This window comes from Calidris pugnax, unplaced genomic scaffold (assembly GCF_001431845.1).
Source record: "Calidris pugnax isolate Ruff unplaced genomic scaffold, ASM143184v1 scaffold17, whole genome shotgun sequence".
Lineage (NCBI taxonomy): Eukaryota > Metazoa > Chordata > Aves > Charadriiformes > Scolopacidae > Calidris > Calidris pugnax.
The window spans coordinates 10,961,943-10,986,218 of NW_015090794.1; the positions used below are offsets into that span (position 1 = coordinate 10,961,943).

General features: G+C 35.2%; 1 protein-coding gene across 28 annotated transcripts in view; it reads right to left on the minus strand.

The window, feature by feature from the left end:
- Positions 1-24,276, minus strand: part of RBFOX1 (RNA binding protein, fox-1 homolog (C. elegans) 1) — a 1,244,625-nt gene that overhangs the window by 496,395 nt on the left and 723,954 nt on the right. The window contains exon 1 of one of the 28 annotated variants that reach the window (XM_014936498.1): positions 5,995-6,010. The exons of the other annotated variants lie outside the window; for them this stretch is intronic. The gene's annotated coding sequence lies outside the window, so the exon portion shown is untranslated. Of the gene's footprint in view, positions 1-5,994; positions 6,011-24,276 lie in introns of those variants that run through there. 28 annotated transcript variants of the gene reach the window in all.

The window sequence follows — 24,276 nt, forward strand, 5'->3', positions numbered from 1 at the left end:
TAAAAGTACTTTAGTTAATCTGCTTGAAAATATTAATTGCTTTTGTTTTAAAGTAATTCACAAAACTCATATTTCATTTACAAGAGTGACCAACACATCAGTTGTATTTCAGCAAATGTGCACTAAGTCCCGGTGGGTCATTCGTATGTGTCCGTTTTGCTAGAAGTGCAAAAGGAAGGTTCCATTCCTGCCAATTCAGACCCTAATCTTCTTCCAATCGTGCCTTTCTAGAAGTGTAAGCAGATAAAGGAAATAAACAAAAGCTGACAGGAAGCTGAAAGAATATTGCATTTGGTTGTGATAAAAAGTCAGAAACAGGGAAACCTACTTCACTCTGCAAAGTCATTATAATAATTTGTTTAGAAAGCAGTGAAGAAAAAAAAATCGGTAAATACTTTGGAAAGTGCTGGATCAATTTGCAAGCGCTGAAAGCCCACCAGCCTCAGAGACCCAGGGACATTTGTATTAAGCAAGAGACACACAATTAAGCTGCATCTCAAGCTAAAACCCTGAGGGCTCCGCATTTCATTCCAGTCAACTACTGCTGTTTTTTGGCACTATTTTCATTGCAAATATGAGTAATGTGGGCCCTTTAGTCACTATTAAGCAGTAATCTGGGGAAATCATCCACTTCCAATAATCTTATACTCCAATTTAGGGCACTCTGAAACCACATAATGAATAATATTGTCGCCAGTTCTCTCCTATAATGACACATGACATATGCCTGCTATTGCTCTTTTCAAATCAAATCCAACTGTGTTGCTTTTTTTCAGAAAATCCTGTTTATTGTATTCATTTGAGTTTCTTTCTTCACTCATTAGATGAAGAAGTAGATTTCTGCTTCATAAGCAAGACATTCATTGTTAACTTGGCATTCAGAAAGCAGTGGATTCCTTTGCAATCAAAAGAAAATTATTTTTTCAAGTGAGTAACACCATATCAGCGTACATGTTACTCATGAATAATAAACAATGCATTTTCACTGTAAATTAGGAGCTAATAAAGAGAGCCTCACTGCTCTTGCCCCCCTCCCTGGATGGATTTTACCTGTTACTAAGGTCTGCCACTGCAGAATTCACAAGAATGATTTCCCTGTTGACAAATGGAGAAAAGCTTTTATAGCTAAATCAAGCCATCTATCCATTTTTATGTCTTATGACCCTTTTGTTTTTCATAACCATTGGAAAATGCTGGTCAATAACATACAGTGGAGCAATGTTCTAAGGAATACAGCAAATTTAAATCTATGCTGTCTACAGAAAAAAAATGACAATCTGCAACAAATAAAAAAGTCTTTTAAAGATATGCAAAGATTCCAAGAAGAAAATAGTCTCAGAGAAGAAGGTAGAAAGTTTTTGATACTTCTGCTTCTAATAAATTGAAAATTCAACCTTTACCTTACCTATAAAAGATGGCTTAAAGATATACTTTACCAAAACATTGCTTTTCTGTTTTTCAAGTAATCTAAGGCAATGTGAAATACACTGCACTTTATCAGAAATATTCCTAAATTATTCTCTGACTTGCTCTGAAGCAGCATATCTAAGTTATAGATAACAGTGTGGATAATTCCTTATTCATCGCAGGCAAACACAATCAATTGCATTCTAGAAATTCAATTTAAAAGTAATTTATCTTACATTAATATTCCAAATTCACAAGATTTCACATAAAGCTATTCTTGCAGCATAGTAAATTTCCAATAGACATTGTTATTAAAATAAAAATGATCCCAAGCGAAATAACTTGCAAACCATGTGGTGTAGTCTCTGTCTTTGTAGTATTTACTCTGTAGATGTGGTAGCAGGGCAATCTATGGGAAAGCTGGTGGAAGTATAATTTACAGCTGGGTTTTAAATAATCTATTATACAAAATCTACATAAAAAGACAACTTTGCAGGTGACCTTTTCAAGAGCTTTCATCGTCTTACAGACATGCTGACTTATTAGTCAACTCGTAGTTCTTCACAGTAGTAAGTGGTGATTTCCCTGTGGTAGTTAGAAGAAATAAGCAAGCAGCACAATATATGGGCACTATGCAATCACTCCTTGCAAAATAACATCTTTCTCATGTTTTATGACCATTCAAGAGGAAGGTTTATTTACCCTGATTAAGAAAAATGCATTGTGAAGATACCTGGAACTAACAATAATTAAACAAAATATAAGGTTGATTCATTAGTGATCTCACATTTCTTGACACTTTAATCAGGCTGCTATATTTATCCAAGGAGGGGGCAATGGAATTAGAGATAATTTCTATACGTACGCTTTATCACATCAAAAAAAAAAAAGCCACACTGGCATGAAATTGTTAATATACCTAATATAATAAGTGGTTGAATTAGCACAAAAAATGGTTCTCTGAATATTATCTACAGAGCACCTAGCTAACGGTAGATAAAATAAATTAACATTCATTGATATATGCATAAAATAAAAAAGGGAAACTGAAAACAATCATAAGTAACACCCATAACACAAGGCTGAAATATGCCTGTATGAATATTTCAGTGATGTAAAAGACACAAAGGTATAGGCAGCCAACACATCTTACCAGAGCTTTTAATATTCTTGGGATACTCTCATTCAAAAATAAAAGTTGTTGAATATTTTCAGTATTTGAAAACTTAACCTCCACAATGCTTGTTTCCCCTTGCATACCATCTTTGGCTTCAACTGATGCTCTTTGTGAGAGACCCCAATCAATCATCCCAGAAATCAATTTGTAACTTGTATTGTCACAACGGTTCACAACATTAACAGTTCAGGCCAGCTTTTCTGCATGTGACAGCACACAGGATTTCTAGTGCAAATTATTTTTTATGTACAGAAAAGGGGTGCTCTTCTCCCTTCCGGAGGCTGCGCAGTGTGGATTGGAAGATGTGCACAAACCCAAGGGAGGGCAAGAACAACAGAAATCTGAGATCCACGCGCCCTGCTGTTTCAATAGAATGCAATATTCAGAGAAGAAACGCCCACGTAGGAGCAAATGTTTCAAGTATTACTCGAAACAGAGGTATGAATTTAACAGAGAGTATTGAAAACCAGATACTAAAAAGCATACTTTTACAATACTAAAGTCTATGTTCTAATATTCCATCATATTTTAGAAAAAAAAATGCATTGATTGCAAAAACATTCCCATAACTGTGTTACAGTTTGCTGTTATCCATTAAAGCTCTATGAGCAAAACAGCATCAGAAAGAAAACCTCAGAAGTAGGAAAGTAGATAACAGTAACGATATACCTAGCACATACAGTGCTGAATAAACCCCCAACATTCAATTGCAGTGCTTCTATATGACCATAGCATTCTATATTTCTCATCTCTTAGCTTGAAAATAGAGTTTAAACATCAATTCCCTAAGCTGCAGCATGTTTCCCAGCTGATGCAAAACCAATAAAACTTCTTTAGGTTCAAAATCAGCTTCTATTATATCAGTCCAAAACTAGGGCTTTCTCAATTACATATTCCTTTGGCTGTTTTTTTTTGTTTGGTTGCTTTTTTTTTTTTCATCTGCTGCCTAAATTTACACTAGTAGTAAATGCACTACACTCTGCAAACATATTGTGGTGAATTTAGTAGAAAATATAAATGAAAGATAATTTTATGCAAATAGATGACCTTTAATTTTAAAATGCAAAGTTATATACTCATTTCACTCCTATTGCTATATACATAGAAAAAATTAATTTGCACTGAACCTGCTGAACAGCTATGCCAACTTGTGTAAAACATAACTATCTAAATTCCCATATATGTTACTTCAGAGTTAAAGCAATGAACAATGGATTTTGTTCTTCACTTCTCTGCCTAATAATCAGCAATAGAATTAACCATTTATGTATTTACAAAATAAATTAAAAAAAAAAAGAGGGCCCTACACATATATAACCAGGTATGTTACAATCAGGGCTCAAACTTGTCATTTGCGTAGGCTTCTAACAAGTCAATGGAATCGATGAGTTTGAATCCAGACACAGAAATTTGCCTCCCGAACCCATATTGAAGGAATGGGTCTTTAAACAATACTGAAAGCTTTTCCCCTACATTCCCCTGAATGCTAACTCAGCTCTTTTCCCTTTAAGTCCCCAGTGCTGGGACAGATGGCAAGAACTGGCAGGCAAGCACTTGGGGTTCTAGGCCCTGCATGGTCTCAAATTCGAGAAGCCTACAAAACATAAACCAGGTAATTCTAGGAATCCAGCCTCAAATGGTTTTTGCATATTGCTCATAGTTGATTTGTACACTTATTTTCTGAATTAAATATTTGCAGTAGATACATTTAACCAGCTTTGTGTACACGATAATTAATGACTGCTATCACTATTAATATTTTATCAAGATTTTATCTATGTGCTTGTCAACCAAACGTTCTCATCTCTGACCCTATTGATAGGGTCAACTATTTGATAACATCTTCCAATTCATTACAGGTAGAATTCACTACTGCATGTAGGACATAATACCTACAGACCTTTGAGGAAACTGAGTTACTTAATTGCATCGTTACAGACACAGATCAAAATTCAACCTGTTACACCAGGGTGAAACCCTGAGTGGACGTTAACTGCCTGGGGGGTGAATGGCCTCTGCTCCCAGCCCGAGGCAGGCTCCATCCCAACAGCACAGCACCAAAGCCTACACGTAGCATGACTTATCACATCTCTTACCGCTACAAAACAGTCTGGGTTTGGTTTGCAAAGGCAGGGAAACTTTTCAAATAAGTGATGCTATTTCTGAAAGATCGCAAGTTTCCTGTTAACTTAATGCTTTTCCCAGTGCCTAGTACTGGGGAAAATACTCAGAACTTCTGACTTCCTACTGCACATCTCTGGTTTTTAACTCATAAAAATTTCTAAGACCCCTTGGCACGCGCTGTGTACTTCTTCTTATACATAATCTTGTGAGCAGACAGTAAAACAATAAACCATTATACAATACCTACACCATGGTTTTGCTACAGAGACAGCTTGATCAAAATTATACAAAATCAGACAGAAAGACTGGAAATCAGGTTGCACCACAAACATACTCTAAAATATCAGATAAATCTATCATAATATAAATTTACATAGAATTAGCATAATTACTCAAATTTTAGATTTTTCCCTGAAAGATCAACTTCACTAGATTTTTTTATGGCTTAACAGTGATGTTAATCCAGATGAAAGTACACTGTATCTCTGCAGGGTCTGCTACAGCCAGATTACGTAAATATTAACTGAATTGGGGTAAAAATAGCAAAAAAACCGAACCCCACCCCAGCACAGTGTAACTGTATACTTTTGTTATTCTGGTTCTGTTACAGTGCTTTCAGAATATCTGAAAGGCTTCCACAAGAGCACTAAGAAAGATGTCTAGCACTTACTTCAGCTTGGTTGTGCTGCTCGTATACTAACGACAATAAGGTATCCATATGCTCAAACACATTTAAGGCATTTGTTTTTTGAAACAGGATTGGACAACAACTTGAACTACTGGAACTTGTATCAAGAGAGAAAGTTAAGTTCAATGTTAAAGAAACTTTTTAAAATTCACATGAAACGCAATGCATGCATGCTGCTCAACATACCATATGTGGAACTACAGAAAAAATTAGATAAGAAGGATCAAAGAATCTAGAAGTTCAGCAATCTCTAGGCTCAAGGATGAACATGTAGATTTAGAATCAGTTCCTAATATTCCTTCCTCCTCAGCCCCAGTGCCATAGAATAGAGCAGAACAGTCCTTCCTGAGACAATGAAGGGTAAGTAAAGGATAAGTAAATTTCTACTCTGGAAAAGAAACATTCACTAATACAAGATTATCATGCAGAGCCTCTATTTTAAGAAACTGTTAAAATACAAAACAATTCTGAAATAATTCCCTTTTATGGATTTTTATAGAGGAACTGAATCTATTAGCATCTATCCAGAAGGATTACGACTTGGTTTAGGGACTTTAAAGTGGGATTTTGTTTCATTTGCTACTATTTTCTATCTTACTTGATAGCTGCATTATCCATGTTTCCTGAGTGCTACATTTTCATCCTGTAGGAAAAAAAACACAAAACACTTCTGTAGAGATCTGAGCTAGTGTCTTTTAAGTAAAGCAAGAAATGCAACTATGCTTAACTACATTTTCCTTTTATTTTCTTCTCCTGCTTCCACAACAGTTAGAAAATTGTGAAGATCCTCTTAAATAATGCTCTTCACTAAGTTATGGTTATGTCCGAACACCATATAAACATGTGGCTTATTGAGCAAGATGTGCTCTGTTCATATTAAGATACACATTATTTATATTTACCACAAAAAAAAGGAAGAAAATAGCCTGCAAATTCAGGGCCTATAACACCAATAAACATGAATACCATGCCCACAATTATTCAGCAGCAATGTTAACACAGCAAAAGTCTGTCTATAAAGTGAAAAAAAAAAAAGACATACAAAAGGTTTCACATATTCCAGATTAAAATGTCAGTCTGTGAACTTACTGGAACACCAGCAGGCCAGGCTGTGTAATCACGTGAGCTTAGTTTCTTATGAAACTAAACTAAACCAGAAAATATAAGTAGACAATTAGTGAAGATGACCATTGGGTTCTGATTCTTTCTAAGGCTCTCTCCTACCACTTCTTTAAATTCAAACATGAATGTCAAAGAAGAAAACGTTTTGTCACTTCATTTTTTTTTCTAGTCCTGAATGTAAGTATATATATAAGTAAGACACAATATATTCCAGGGTGGGTAGTGACATCTGTAGCTAGCTCTGCCACAATTTTGTCTTGATTTACGCACAATATAAATAATCAGTACAGATGTGTAAAGGGAAAAAGCTCAGAAGTAAGGACAGTTTCAGAAGCAGCTTAAATCCTTTGTGAGGGTTTGGGTGAGGGTTGTCATACTCTATGACACAGAGCCGTTCCGCTATATATTCTAACTGAACATTGGTCAGGTTTATTTTAATTTGTTATAAATAACTCTCTTTGCTTCTCCCAAAGTCTCAAAATCAGCCATCAATTTCTAAACATTCTCCTAAATAAATTACTTATTTTCCAGGAAATAGCAATTGCCTACTTCCTTATAATTTAAGACTGATGTTATTTGCATTTGAAAGTGATTGGCATTTTATATGCGGAATACATTTTATAGGCACTTCACTGTGCATCACTTCAAAGCTGATTTTTCCTGTTGCAGTGGGTTGACTCTGGCTGGACACCACCAAAGCCACTCTGTCACTCCCCTCATCACCTGGACAGAAGAGAGGAAATACAACAAAGGGCTCATGGCTTGAGATAAGGACAGGGAGATCACTCAGGAATTACCGTCACAGGCAAAACAGACTTGACTTGATTAAAATAAATTTCATTTATGACCAATCCAACCAGAGCTTGGTAATGAGAAATAAAAACTAAATCTTACATCCTCTCCCCACACCTCCTCTTCTTCCCAGGCTCAACTTCACTCTCAATTTCTCTCTCTCTTCCCCCCGAGCAGCGAAAGGGATGGGGAATGTGGGTTGAGGTCAGTTCATCACATGTTGTTTCTGCCGCTCCTTCCTCCTCAAGGGAGGAACCCTCACACTCTTCCCCTGCTCCAGGGTGGGGTCCCTCCCATGGGAGATAGTTCTCACTGAACTTCTCCAGCGTGAGTCCTTTGTGTCTGCAACTTTTTCTTTTTGGATATCCAGTCCTATTTTTCTCTAGGACCAAAGGCTGAGACTCACTGCAATGATGCATTTGCCTGGGAAATTAACAGCTACCCTACCACTATGAAAACACAGGAAAACATTGGGGAGAGAAACTTTACCTTCTCTTCCTTGCATGGACAGCTCAGGTCTAAGACACTTGGGTAATCACAGCCACACTCAGAAATTCTGATAAGTTTTATACCCACTTATATCACTTGTCAGAGGAAAACACAATATTTTCTATTAACTCATCTACATGGAAAAGTCTGGTACAGTTCTACACACGATTTAATTAATCCAAGAGAACAGTACAGTAAGACAGTTTTCCTGCCCAGTTTTAAAGCCGTCCCCTCACCCAGCCAGTATTTTTCATTCTGAAGGAAGTTTAAACTGAAATTACATATAGCTAGGGCTTTGTTCTTGCTTTATTCTTCTGTTTCCACGATGTAATTACATTATGGCATTGAAAGCAGTTCAGTTTTGCAAAGGTATTACCATTTTTATTAACCAAAGTAACGAGTATATATAATTTACAATTAGTCCCCCTAAGTATTTAACTAAATACCTCAGAAATTTCTCAAATTACAGCAGTAACAAACAACTATTATTTACTGACATGTTTTAATAAGGTTAGAGCCCTCCCTGTTTTATCTTGTGGAATTATTTTACTCTAGCCACTTCAATTGGTGTGAAATTCTTGACTAAGACACATAGCCTTATTGTCACCCTGAGTAGTGGCTCTTCATCTTATGATTAATGGGCAGCTCCATTCATTGGATAACTTAAAAATGCAGAAACTTTGCAAGCAAATTAATGGCCTTTAGAAGTCTAAGCCAAATTGCAGAAATAGAGATTTAGCAGCAATGAAGTTGCAGCTAAACAGCACAAAAGTTACAAGTTTAGCAAATTTGTTCACTATTTTTACTAGGGAATTAATTTATAAATATTTCAGCAATATTAGTTTTCTACAGATTGCACTCTTGAAACCTGTCTTCTGACAAACACCTGAAATTTATTATCTCTGCTGGTATCGAAATCACTATTATTCCACCATAACTGTTTTTCAAACATTTTCTAAAATACTGATTGCAAAAGCAGCTACAGGCCACGTATTCCCTTCCCACAGGACAGCTACATTTGGATATAGAGGACCATACAGCCCGCACGCTATAAAATCAGTAATGAAAACCGAGAAAACCCACTAGACAAATTCTTACAAGAATTAAGCACTTCACAACATAAGTTCCTAAATAATTTCTACTGTAACATCACTTATGGGCAGATTATTTCACAAAGCCCCAAATGACAGAAAGAACACAAATTCAATCTGTGCCAGGGTCACAATTTCACTTACATTTCTTATAATCAAATAAAGTTTCACAACCCTTACTGTGGGAAGAACTGATCAAGGAGAATGTTTTCCAAAGTTCTAAGTTTACTTAAGCATCTTTTACTTAAGTACATGCAGCCGCCTCAGCAAACAACCCTAGCAAACTTTGTGTCTGGTTTTTTTAATAACTCTATTTACAATCATAAATATCATCAGGAAAAAAAGGGAATAGAAATTACATAGTGAGGAAAAATAGTCCCTGTTCTATATCTGAAACATTAAAATTGAATTGCAAAAAAAAGAGGCTTAGAATTCACAGAGGTTTATGTTACTATAAAAAAAATCCCTGTGTTTATAAAATCTATCCCATGAGCCATATGCAATTTGTATTGATTTTACTTTTATAAAGTTGCTACCTTTTTATGATGATTTATAAGTAGAAAGTTAAATATTTTAATATATCCATCTGTAAATATCTATCCAGATTCCTGGCTACAGGAAAAATAACAAAGCAACTTTTTATGCTTTACAGTAACAAAATACACAGAAAATGTCATCTTTTGAGCTATTCCTTAGTCATTATGAAGTGCCAGAGAGTACAAGAGCCCGCTGACGATGCTATTCCATTTCTACAGAGCTGATAACTTTCAGCTTAATTCAACTAACTGGGTTAGTTTTATTCATTATCTTTAAGCACATTGACATTAAGAAGTTTATCAGTGTATAAAATATATAAGGAAAAAAAGCCAGTAACTAACTAACTTCCAGCCTTTGTTTATATCTCAAAAGATGAAGTTTGTTCTTTTTTTTTAAATAAGGCATTAACATAGTCAAGAATTAATGATTTCAGGAAAATATGATAGCAAGATACCTGTAAATGTTTAGCTGTTAATGTTTTGAATGGAATCTAAAAAATTGAAACAAGAAACCCTCAATGCCAACATCGCTGTATCACACGTGTGCTCTTGCTGAGTCTTTTAAAGTAGCAAAACATCAAGAAAATTCTAGGTATTCAAACCAACACCGCAAAGCTGCTTTACATAAGGAATTTACTTTCATTGTTTTAAACCAGCTAGAAAAAGAAATGTGTAGGGGTTTTGTTCTTTTATTTATTGAATTGCTTTTAGTATGTAGATCTTTACAAGTTGGAAACATGACAAATAGAGCTCAATTAGTGTACCTTCTATCTTTTTATTTAACTTATTTTCAAACTTTCGGGATAGATAATAATTTTCAACTTGTGCCTGGTTTTTCCAAGCACTGCTATTTTGATTCTCAGGTTTGTTCTGAACACTTTACTAGGAATCATTATTATTTATTGTGTTCCCGCACCAACGGTTACCACTTAAATAAATGACCTCATAAATGACATACTCAAATGCAAACCTAAACATTAATCAGATGATCATAAGATTAATATACAAAAAGCAGTCCTGAATGTGGTAAATACAGTGCTACATTTATTGCTGAGCCACCAAATGAAAACATAAGATATCTCTACAATATAGCATGCTTTTGCTACCAAAGTAAAAATATATTTATAAATAAAAAAGATAAATTCATAAGAATAGTCGTCTTTGGTACTAAGAAAAACACAGATTAACATTTGTCATAGTCTGGAGTATCATACCATAGAGGGCTCAGTCTAGCTTATAGCCAGTCCAGCAGCAGCTTTTCTATGTATCCATAAACACAACATGGGACTCTGACCCCAGAGATTTATTCCTTGCCTATGTATACTCAGTCTTGTATCATTAATACTATTGAAAGATAAGTGTTTAGTTGACAAAGCACCAGACTCAATCCAGCACAACTACTTACATTAAATACTTTCTGACATGAATATTATTTTTAATTGAGATCGAATTAATTGACTGAAGTGGAGGCTTTTTGTTTTCACTACTTGCAAATCTGACTCTGCTTGATAAAAAAAGGGTTGGACAGGAAGATTCCCTCTGATTTTTCCCAGATTTCATAATAAATCAACCATCCCTTGGCAATCATTTACCTGAGTCAAGTTAGTATTCTCTAAGTCAGCTGTACTTTCTAGCCTTTCATAACATAAAATTAAAAACAATAGAAATTATTGATTAATGACAAGAATATATATGGCCAGCTCCATCCTTTAATAAAGAAAAAAAAATCCATACCATTAAAAAAATGGATTTGGTTCAGCATCCATAAAAGTAAAAATGTGTATGCTTTAGTATTCTCTCAGGAATTTCTGTTTAACCCTCTAGTGCATATTGTAGTCAGCATTTTTGATTGAAGTTCTGTCATGGTTTGTGTGTTAAACAGAAATATCATTATTCAATAAGATGAAAAGTCATAAAGCATAATGCAATTCTGTACTGTCACAAAAGGAGCAATAACCAATAGCGTGAATTCAGGCAAACGACTTGCTGCTAAAATATAATTTCCTTAAAGTGAAATATATCACAGAAAATAAATTCTCTTATAAAACACCTGATATTTCCTGAGTCAAAAGGACTGACTGTATTAGCCAAGTTATAAAGATAATAACACAAAACACTGGAAATCAGAGCTTAATCTTACAAAAATCATAATATTGCTATAACACTCAGAAGTCTGGCATTAGAAGGAGCTGAATTACATTCTTCCCACAACACAGAATATTTCACACAAATGTAGAATTCAGTAGGTGAAATGAAAAGTAGCGCTCACCAGTGGCAATATTAACTGCTGTACACAATAACCTCAGTAATTATTGAGTGAACTACAGGCAAGTTTCCTCATTACTTTCAGTCTATAAGTATGATTTTACCCTAAAACAAATTCAGAAATGGATTTATTGATGAAGGAAAACAATTGATCTGGCTTCTGTGATTCTGTTCCACTATTATCAACCTGAGCAAAACCTGGTAACAAACACTGCTATGTGACTGAATCAATTACATTCCCATCTGAGGTCCGGCTGTTCAGGTAGGAAACTGCATCAATCCCTGCACCCTTGCTGAAGACAAATATGGTCATGTGCTGGGTCTGGCTGGGATGGAGTAAATTTTCTTTATAGCAGCCCATATGCTGCTTCGTTTTAGACAAGTGACCAGTAGAGTGTTTATAGCACATACATGTTGTAGCTGTTGCTGAACAGTGCCAGCACAGCCTCCAGCCTTCCTCTGGTTCTCACTCTGACCCCACAGTGAGGTGTGGACAAGAGCCTGAGAGTGAACACAGGCAGGACAGCTCACCCAGAGCATTTTCCATGCCATAGAACATGTTCAGCAATAAAATCTGGGCATGGGGATGGGGTAGTCTTTCCAAAGCAGCCATTGCTCGAGGACTGGCTGAGCACTGGTCTGCTGGCAGGAGGCCTTTGCATCACTCGGGGCTTTTTCTTCTCTTTCCTCCACTTATTATACTGCCTTTATCTAGGCCCATGACTTATACCTCACTCTTGCTCTTCCAGTTCTCTCCCAATCCCACTGGGGTGGAGCGAGCAAGCAGCTGGTGGGTGCTTACTTGCTGACCAGGGTCAGTCCACCAGAGTTCAAAATTAAGACTTTTCAGGTTAAAGACCAGTTATATCACTCTGTGAAGTACAAAGATCAAAGGATCTCCAAAAATAAAGGGATTCAAAAGACTGTTACCCTGTTTACAGACACATGATAATTACAGTTCTGTGATTCAGATATTTATAGAATATCTAAATAAAACCAGAACTAAAAGTGTATTTAAAATCTAATGCATAAACATGAATGAAAGGACTTAATGAAAGATTGAAATACTTGAAAATTAAAATAAGCCAAATAATTCTAGGATATTCATTGACTCACTGTTAAAAATCTTTAAATGTAAAAAATATTTACATATATGCAGATATGTAAGTAATATACAAAACCAGTTCTAAACTATACACTTCAAAATCATTAGTCACACAAAGCCACTCCATAATGAAATGCAATTGAGAAGAGCTTTCATCCCACACAAAGTCCAGATGACTCTGGGAAACATCAATAAATATAACTCCTATTCTAGCATGGATCGCAATTTCACTAACACTTGCCTTATTTATTTGGAAAGTTATAGGTGAAACTAGTTGTGAGAAGAGATAAAATCTTTCTTTGATTATAGTAGCAATCAATACTTTGTTTTGAACACAGGAGAAAAGTTAAATCCCAAGATTTAAAATACATCTCCCTACAGTCTCTGTAAAAGAAACAGCTTTTTTTCTGGCCATTATTCTTAAGTCCTGTCCCAATAAAAGCAAATCAGGAAAAAATATTTCTTAATAAAGGATACAAGAAAACATTTTCAAACCCATTCCCAAAGCAGAAACCACAGCTCTGGTAAGGAGTATAAAAATTTGCCTGATCCAGTATATTTGCCAATATTCTCCACAAACAGTGCTCCACTTCCATACAGTTGCCTCCTCATTAAAGTTCCCCTCATGGGAACTCAGACCAGTATCTTTATTCCAGCTGAGATCAGTTTTTGCCTCCTTTTCAGACTGTCTTGAATTTCTACCAACACAGCAATATTTAGCCAACTAATTTAATATTACTGATTAATGCAAAAAGCCTATAGCTCTAAATCCTTTTCACGTATCTAGTATCAATACTTGACAGGAATACCAGAAGCAGTAGAGCTAGTATAAAAAAGTAATGTATATGGGTAGATATTTTCAGGTTTTCTCATGAGTAATTGGTCTTTCAGACCAGCTATTTAGCTAGCTTTCTCTCAGCAAGTGACAGATTATAACCACCCCAGTTAGGTTCTCCTCCAGTTTCAAAGGGATGCTGTAAAACTGAAGAAGGTCTAACAGACAGCTACCATGGCGATAAGGGGACAAATGCACACAGTCTCTAAGGAGCAGTAGAGGGAACAGGCTTGGACAGTCTGGCAAAGAAGAGGTTCAGAGACAACTGTAGCCTACAATTACTTGAAGAGTAGTTGCAAGATGACAGAGCCAAATTTTTTTCAGCAGCCTAAGACAACGTAACAAATGTCAGTTTGCTTGCTAGAGCCTGGACGCTAAGAAAAAGCTTTCCACCAGGTGGGTAGTGCATCACAGAGATTATATGTATTCCATCTTTGGAGGTTTTCAAGACTTTGTTAGACAAATCCATGACTGACCTGATTTAGCTCTGGCATTAGCGCCACTGATCAGACTTGATCACCTCCAGAGGTTCCACTGAGTCAATCCTTTGATGACTATGTGATATCATGTAAGAACTGGATTTACCTACACGTACTAACACATCCATTCTGAAAATGAAAAGGACTTGCTGTAGATGCCTGTTCTAAAAAGGCCCAGCTTTTAAGGATGGGGAAGCAACTTTAATAGATGCTTGGTATATTAAGATCCAGAAGAGTATTTTAAGCCACTGCAACTGAGTGCAGATTGAATTATGCTCCCTGAAATGCAATGGGAAATACAATCTAATCTCAGTAGGTCAATAACATATTGTGCTAGTAAACCTAGTTTATTTTTTACTCTACTCTTAGCATTCTGCATTGATTATTTTCATCATTTTATCCATATAAATATGCTAGGTCACCTAGAAAACCTGATTACTGTATTTAAAATTATCTAATGAAAAACAAACAAAGTATTTATGCTTGCAGAGAAAGAAAATCATCACTTTTCACAGAAACTTTCAATAGTCTGTCCTGTAAAAGGTTGTTGAGAAAATAATCTAAATAAATCAGATGTATTAATTTGTAATTCTAAATGAAGGATTTTTTTTTCTTTTCCTTTGAGTTTGCAAGATGTAGGAGCACATCCTGAACTTTGCTTTAGTTTGAAAATAACTAAAGCAGTATCACTTCAGCAGTAATTTCTGGAATATATGCCCTGGTAACCTGAACATTGAGGAGGAAGTCACTGAGATCAGCAGAGGTGAGAGGGCTCTTGAAGATTCCTGTTCCCTAATTATTTCACTGAAGGTGACTTCCTTATGGATATAGAACAGGAAAGGGCAAAAAGAGAATTATAGTGAGTCACGTGCTTTGAGAAGTGCTGACATTCATTTCCTTCATCAAACTTAAGAACTGTAAAAAAGCTCCTGGTGATCACTGCAAAATCAGATCTTTATTCTGGTGATTTTTTATGCTTATCATTGCTTCTTGCAGCCAGGAAAACCGCCACCATTCTTCTGTGTCTTCATCCCATTAAATGTCTTGAAAATGGCAGGTGGCAGAGTCATTATAGCCCTGAAGTCACTGAGAACTGCTAACTCCTCGTGAGGCAAAAGAATGGACTGGATGGATAGCTGCAGGTCAGTTAAATACAACCTAGTTAAGCCTACGTCTTTTTTAATCTCTTTTTTCTTTATGTCCATGACAGAGGTTAATCTGAGAAATGCAAAAGCCTAATATGCTTACTATTGAAGACCAAGGAGAGAAACGCCTCATTCATTACACATGGTCTCCCTGGTATTATTGGTATCAAAGCAGAATATGGATTTATGTATTTTCTCCAGGACTGATAAACAGCAGAACATTCCATTTATTCTCAAATTAGATTGTCAGATGTTTGCTTTCTGATCTTCTATCTATCATTCATAGCTATGAAATCCTTACTATACATTTACCCACCAATTTCAATTAAAAAATAAATAAATAAACTTAAGACTGAAATTCTGTTTTGCTATCATAATCACAAACAACCCATGGCAAAATTTAGCAAAATTAGTAGTTCAGTTCCTGGCTATAAGACAAACTAGGAATAGCTATATATTTTAAATCTGTTTACCTGTTTATACACTACCTTTTAAAATAATTAGCAACTGAAACAATGACCATATGTGGTCATTAGGATAATGATATTAAATGGTTATGCAAATTTCCTCACAAAGAAATGTGAGTGTCTGCGAGGGAAAGCAAGGTAATTACGACACATTGAACAAACTGAACTGCACCATTAAGAATTTAAACCAGCAATATTTCAAATAAAATATGAATAATTCTGGTTTTTTTTTAAGTTCTGGAATACCATAGGTTTATTAAGAAATGTATCGTCACAGAAATAGAAATGTTATCTTTTGGAGTATAATCTTGGTGAAGTCTGCATTTGTATATTTGCAACAAACGCTATATCAGACCCCCCCAGACAGCATAACCAATGTAACATGGGCAGCAGCAACCATGAATCCTCGTATTTACAGAGAACAGAAACTAATGCACTTGATCCTTCCCCTTTTTTGAAACATATTTACTAGTTAACAGCCCCCCTTCCCCAGACCTGTAACCCTGGTGGTGTAAATGCTAGCTGGCAATATGCTGACTTATGTCAGCATTGAAATCTGGCACCATGCTTCATTAGCTGGCCAACAAAGCAATTCAGGGATGTTATTGAATCATATACCATTCTTAGTATTCTCCTTTTCTCATTTTTATTTCACCGTGTGATTTTTTTTTTCACCATCCTATTTCTCAGGAGAGAGAAAAATGCTTTGTATCCTATTTTTAAAACTATCCCCAGCAGCAATACCAATACTAGTATTTTTACAGACTGCCTTCTCCCATCCACAAATTCTAATAATACCCCATAGAAACTAATTTAAATTTTACATTTAATTTAATATTGTAAATGAACGGTATTGCTAAAAAGAGAATTATTCTGTGTATTTCATTATTTTCAGTTCACTTTTTTATGCAAGCTTTTCTGTTCTATTCACTAGACTACCTTACCACATATAATATTTCCCATCAGCAACTGAATTGATGAGGAATTGATCAGAGCCAGACAGCAGTACAGTCCTGTCTTTCAGAATTACAGATTTACTTCCAATGAAGCCAATAGGAGCTTGTCGTCAACGTAATATTGATATTGCCATGTTGAACGTAAGTCGGTCTTTAACACAGCTACTCAAAAGCACTCCAAACAGTCAGCTGACACCAGAGAAAGGAGATTTTAAAGGATGAAATAACTTAAAAGATTACTAGAAAGTTAGTAATTATCTATTTTTATTGGAAGGTAACACTTATCTTTCCTAGCCCATATTAAGAGTCTAGTTGTCTGAAATGCAGTAATAAAATATTCAAAAACGTTTGTCTCAAACTGTGTCAGTGGAATAAACATAAATAAGAACAAAGTTAAGTCAAATCTGTAGCTTAATACATTGTTTCTTACTGGAAAACCACTAGCTAATTGTAACTATACTTTACTAATAGGTAGAAGTTGCTACCAGTGGTGCAAACTGTCTTTGTCCAGATGACAAGTTTGCTAACAGGAAAGAAGATCTACCTCCTCACTGCTCCATGAGGAATTAGAATACCGGATTATTCTTGACAGATGAAGTGAGAGCCTACATGGCATCAACTCCCAGAACTCAGTACTCATATAGTTTGTATTTCATGTTTAGAGCCATTGTTCATCTGAGAATACACATTAAAAAAATGCTGACTATGCCTTTTGAATGAGAAAGAAAGCCCTCATGTATATGTTCCTTAGGGAACATCCATTTTTACAGGCCAATTTACTACAATACTTCATGATAAGTTTCCTATCTTCATCAAGGCATGCTAAAATCTTGGTATTTTGCATGTCCAAGAAGTCGTCTGAAGGACTGCAACACTGCTCCTCAAAAAAGCACTTCAGAAGGCCACAATATAGCAGTTACCTTTATAACATGGTAGTAGTCCCTTTTAAGAGTATTTTTATTGTCAATAGCAATGAAACAATTGAATTATTTGTGAGCTGCCAATGCAAATATTGCTAAACTCCTCTAAATTTGGAAGTCAGTATGCATACATATTTTTTCTCAAAACTTGTTTTTTTCACATTCCTTCCTTTAACTATATTTGGATTTTAACAAATTAAATGGAGAGTAAAGGTGTAGGTAAAACATCCATCACATGATTCCATCAGTGAAAACAAATTGGAAGGTCTGCAACTCATGTGGGTCTTTGGGTACTAGTATTAATTTTGAACGCAACCACTAAAATAACTGAGCGTGGGGGATCTGACTTTTACAATCTGATTTGGACTCCAGCTTGGGTCACTGCCCCTACACTACTGTCTGAAAGCTACAGAAAGAAAAATGTCTTGGGCAAAAATTAGGGGAGAAAAGGTAATTCTAAGAGAAGAAAATCTACACAGAATGGAATGAAAAAACCCCCCTAAACCACAAAAAAACCCCACTAAACAAAGTATTACTGGATAAGTATATTGTAAAAAAAAAAAAAAAAAAAAGAAAGAAAGAAAGAAAGAAAGAAAGAAAGAAAGAAAAGAATATATATTTATCTCTGAAGGAAAAAGATCTCCAAAGCCAGTGAAAAATGCCAATAAATTATACCACACTTCTGTAGAAGTAGAATCTGAAGCACCAAAAAAGCAGTATTATCTAGTCAAAGATAAATCAGGACCACAAAGGGCTATCAAGCATCCAAAACCTAGTCTATTAAGCTGAGGCCACACATCTTTCCATCCATATACATCAAATCACATGCGACCTGTAGCCACCAAAGACAGGGTAGTGCTTTTTTTCCATCTCTGACACAACACACAAAAAATTTAGCTGATAACATTTAGTTAAGACAGAAAGGTGCCGCCAGTGGGATTCGATTAAAGTATCTCACATCATGTTACAGTAACAGGTTAATACCTAACATCTAAGAATTCTGAATAGCATTCTTAGGAGCCAGTAGAATATAAGTATTAACACCCAAACATTAAAGTGCAGGGGGCTATCTTAAATTGCTACGCTGGGAATATTACTTTACCTCAGAATGAATTCTACTGATACCTTGAATTAATTTTAGTATGCTTAAAAGTTACAAAAATTATGGCAAGGATTGATGAGACAGCAAGGCAAACATATGTGCACGTTTCACTTAGTGTATTTTTCAGATAACTGTCTGTATATTTCATCCATCACAACCATATATCATTCCATCAGCACCGCAACATAAAATAGTTCCTGCTTCTGTCCAATACTTTAAATGAAAATCAAAAGGATATCTTTTCAAGAAAGTATTATATACCATTATACCTTGAACTTACAAAAAGACAATACCATTAAGCGTCCAGAAATATATCTCAAGGAAGGAAATCTGTGCTTCCTAAATTACTTTCATTTGGTCCAGATGTGAAGGGATAGTCAAGAAATAACAAAAACTTGCACCTCATCATTAGGTTGGGTTGGTTTTTTTTAGACAAAACATTTCTTTGAGATGAGAACTCTATTTTCATTTCCATGGAAGTTTCTGTATATGCCTCAAACCACTTTTTTAACATATTCATTATAGAAAGTATCATCTTCATTCTACAAATAAGGTCCTGAAACAAACCTGTTTATTTGAAACTGCTCACACATTTGGAACTAACTCCACAAAGGACGGTCCATTTAAAACAAAAACAAATCAATAACTAAAAAAACCCGAACAGGTTACCAACTTAAGTTTCTTATGCAATAGAAGGGTATCAAAACATTAAGATGCTCCACAGAAGCACGTAAATCTTTAGTAATTACAGTATGTTTTTTACAAAGCTGTAGTTTTTATACTCAAAATTTATTATCCTTCAAGAGTTTCCAATTGACTAAACAGACATAAGTTACTCTTTCATGGGTTTCCTAAGTCTTGTTTTAGCAGAGTGGACGAGGTTTGGGCCAACACCCTGGCATGGCCACACCTGCAGGAACACCTTGCCAGAGTCACTGTGTTTGGGGTGCACACCACAGGCAAGACACCTCACTGACTGTCGCTGAGCCAAGGCAGAAGCTATTCTTCAAAACCTAACATTTTCACTACAAATTCTGCACGTCTGATGTACCAAACAATGCTACCTGAAATAACTAAAGCAACAAAACGCGTAATGACAGGCAATAGCAAGTATAACTATACGCACCCCAAAAATGCTGGAATTTTCTATATTTAGGAAAATGTAATTCTGAATTCTTAGTCAGGCTCTTTTCTTTTAATATGATGTGTAGGAATGGGATTTTACACATCAAGAATTAAAAAAATTATTGCCCTTAAAAGCATGTCATTCATTTGTAATTACATCTTAATAAATAGCAATATATTTAAATAAGGATTGCAAATACACAGATGGTAAACAGCAGGAACTCCTAAATAACACAGACCACAGCTTAAAATGCCCGTGAAATCCCTTCTTCAACATACAGTTTCTTCAAGAACAGTTCACACAAATGAAGTAACTGGAAATTGGGTGTGCCTTAGCTCCTCTAGACTGTAATATTTCCGCACACCAGCTGTCTTCATAAGCATTTCTAAAAACATTCAACCTGTTACCATGTCCAAACACCACGGGTTTCCCTGCACAGACTTTTCATAGGCAATCAAGCTGCTAAAAATATCATGGTAGTATATAAATTAAAACCCCTCATAAAATGTGAAAAACTATGAAAAACATTTCACTATTATCAGTGATATTCTTAATGAGACAATGTGGCAGCAACATAATTCAGCAGGTCATTCATACCTGTTCATATAAAGCTATGTAAATATTTGATTATTACACTGAGTGAATTGAATTCAGTGCATTACATACAGCATCAGAATCCTATCAACACCCTGTATGCAAGACGTTCTCAGACTAGAGATGGCTACTCTGCTTTTTCCTCCTCCTTCCCTCTCATTAACACAGAAAATCCAATGCGAGTTATCACTACTACCTCTGTCACCTGCGTAAATACAATGACACATGGCACACTCTTAATCATTACACTTGTGTGACAGTTAATGTGTGTATATATATATTAAGTGAAATAGGTTCATGCAACAGAAAAAAGATGTTACAATAGCACAAAGCTAATGGCTTCACTTCAAGAACAACTTGGGAACTCCAATCTCATACTAATATAATTTTCTGAATTATAAATAAAATATTTAATTAAATTGAATTGTGGTTCCAAGCTGGTGTCTCAGTTGAATTTTTTATTAATAATAATTTATTTTTTATTAATAATATTTTTATTGGCCTCTTTCAGGCTACTTTATAATATTTTTCTTTCCATAATGCAACTAGGACAAGATTTATCCCATAGATTATGAGTAAAAACCATATATTTATATTGTTTTTAAATGGATCTCTCTTGAATCTCAAGCAGTAATATTTTTGCCTTTACTACAATTAGTATTTTGGAAAGTTAACTCTGCAGGTTAGGGGTTTTTTGTTGTTTTGGTGCAGTTTTTTTGTTTTAATGGATTAAAGCCAGATTAGGGCAACATGCAATCTACTCAGTCTTCCTCCAAACAATGTTATTGGTGCAAAAAGTGAAAATTAAACCTGAAGGCTTGAGTACAAGGTGCGAAATGCAAAGCTCCCCTTGTGTTTTTTCATCATCTTCAACTTCCTGTTAAAAATTTATCAAACCTACCAGTTATGAATATCAAGCACTATCAAAATGCATGAGATTAAAACATCAAGGTTCATAGCTTTAAGAAACTGTCAGCCTGAGAAACTGGATTTCTTTGTCCTGAATAACATGTGAATTTTCCATTATGCTACACCGTTTCTCATCTGAGAGGAATACAAAACAGATGTTCAAGGTCTACAGCCACATATAGCAAGGAGTATCACAAAATAGCCCACAGAGGCTTCTATAACAATAATTTAGGCTTCTTTTTTATTTATTTCCTACACTAATTGTGCAGACTCTTAGCAGCCTATAGCTGTTACCTGCTCTTCCAAGCTGAAGGCTTCTCCTTGAGCCCCTAGACGCTTTTAATTCCCATACCCTACTGCTAGTCTCATTACAAGTAAAGGAACACCCCAGTGACACACAGACATAGTTCTAAGTTAAAGCTTGCATGTAAGAGAAAATTTCTAATATATTTTTTAATAGATTTTTAAATACATATATGCATATACTGTGAGATACACATGTATATATAGATATGATATACACCTAATGTGTACCTACCAATATTATGTATGTGTATATATAGGCTTTTTTAAAGAAACAACTCTAGAAGGCATTGCTTTATATAGTATATGACGTATCTAATTTTTATCTCAGTTTCAACAGAGACATAAACTTAGTTTCCCTTGAAAATACTTACACATTGAACAGTACATCTAGATTACACACTGGAGCTAAAAATATCAAAACTAGCCACTATTTGGTTAGATATCACATGGACACTTGCAAAGATGCTTCCTTAGCCAGCGGAGAGCTGCCTTAGCTGTACTGCTGTACTCACAAAGCTGTTCTGAAAACCCATCCCAAAACAGTTTGTTCAATGTGATTGCAAGGAGCTCCGCACTAGGTTTTGTTGTACAAACCAAATGTGTCTCAAATCACTTTTTGAAAATGAAATTAAAGCTGTCTGAATCATTTAGGCCTCACCCTTTTAAGTGGAAAAATGCCACAGTACCATGAAACGTACAGACTGAAGCCCTACCTTCCATTCGGAAACAATTTCTCTAGCAGACACGAAATTCAAATATGTATTCGAATACCATCAAAGGAATAAAGGTTGTAACATTAAAAAGGAGGTTTCACAACATAAGAAAGACAGTACATTAAATGACAAATAACATTTTCATGTTATTTCTAACTTCTGTATCTGTAGCAGCTCCGGATTCTTTTTTTTTTTTCCCGAAATTCAAATATGTATTCGAATACCATCAAAGGAATAAAGGTTGTAACATTAAAAAGGAGGTTTCACAACATAAGAAAGACAGTACATTATATGACAAATAACATTTTCATGTTATTTCTAACTTCTGTATCTGTACCAGCTCCGGATTCTTTTTTTTTTTTTCCCCTAGTGTAAATAGGTAACAGCTCGAAAATGCAGCAATTATTTAAAATTCAAAAGGTCTAAAAATGGGCTTATAAGTTAAATGATGTTAATGCAATCATACGTAGCTATGAGAATATGATGATGCAGTAGAGCAAAGTTCATTTTTGGCATAACTTCACATTTTAAAAATGAAATAACCTTGCTACAAATCCAGCTGTAAGGGGAACACATTTTTTGCATTAAGTTAGAAGTCTTTGAAGAAACATTAGACAAACTTTTTTGCAGTCAGATCACATCAGTACAATGATCACAAACACACACTTCAAGAAACATGAGCAAAGTTAAGAGAAAAACAACAAATCAAACCCAACAAAATGCAGTTTTATTTACATTTGTCAACAACAGAACAGTAGGGGATGCCAGGGTATCTGGCTGCTGTCAGTTTTTAAGCATTATATCATTTACCTCTGCTTGGATCACTTTCATTCTTTGGTGAGAGAATTAAATGACAGCAGCAGCTCACATTCTGTAGCTACTTCTGTAAGGCTGCTGCAAACACCAGCTACAGCAAGAGAAGGACTCTACAGTTCCCAAGAAACAGCTTAAAGCCAGTGACCACAGTGTGTGTTAAAGCATGAATTCTGTAATATTTTTCAAATCACAACCCATATAAACCACAGTTTACTCTTGTCCTGAAATTACACATTTTTGTGATTATATGTTATTACAAACACAATTGCTTTGAACTTCCAGGGAAGTAACGCAGTTTTTAATTTTTATTATTACATCTAACATTTCAGTTTCTGAAAATCCCTCCATGACACGTGCATAACTTGTTCTGGTGAACAAAGCATTTTTAAATAGCACATTCTTTCAAAGTCTGAATTGCTTTGAACTTCCAGAGAAGTAACGCAATTTTTAATTTTTATTCTTTTAAGAATTAAAATCAAGTGACACAAAGGCCTAAAACCAACCCCTTGCCCTCCCACCCCAAACTCCTCTAGACTTCAGCCTAATGACTTTTTACATCTATTATAATTAAATTTTCAAGTCACTTATGTGATATGTATTCTTAGTTTCACTTTCAGGAAGATGCAAGCTTAAAGTTCCCATTCACTTTTAAAAGTTAAAATATAAGCATTTAAATTACCTTGGGACTCCCCCCTTCTTCCATAAACATATGTTTAACAGATTCATTTATTTTTTTAAATATTATTTCAACCTTTCAACATCTGAAAACACCTATGGTATGTACACTAATTGTGTGATATCAATAATAAGAAATGCAATAAACCACAGTAGTAAGAAAAAAATAATCTTCAGGACACTCCTTAATTTATAAGAGCCTTGCAGTCAGCATAAGCTTCAAACTGGGTCTTAGATTTTTATGACAAATGTCAGCCATGCTTAGTTCCTGGTTCTGTGAGGTGCCCAGATGATGACCCTTGATCATATTTATTTCTGAAGTATGACCAATTGCATTGCTGAAAGCTTACAGTATTAAGCAATTATTACTAGCTGTCTGACTTCTTTTTTTACTTTGGATATTTCCAAAAACACGTGCAACTTCCTGAAACCAGTTC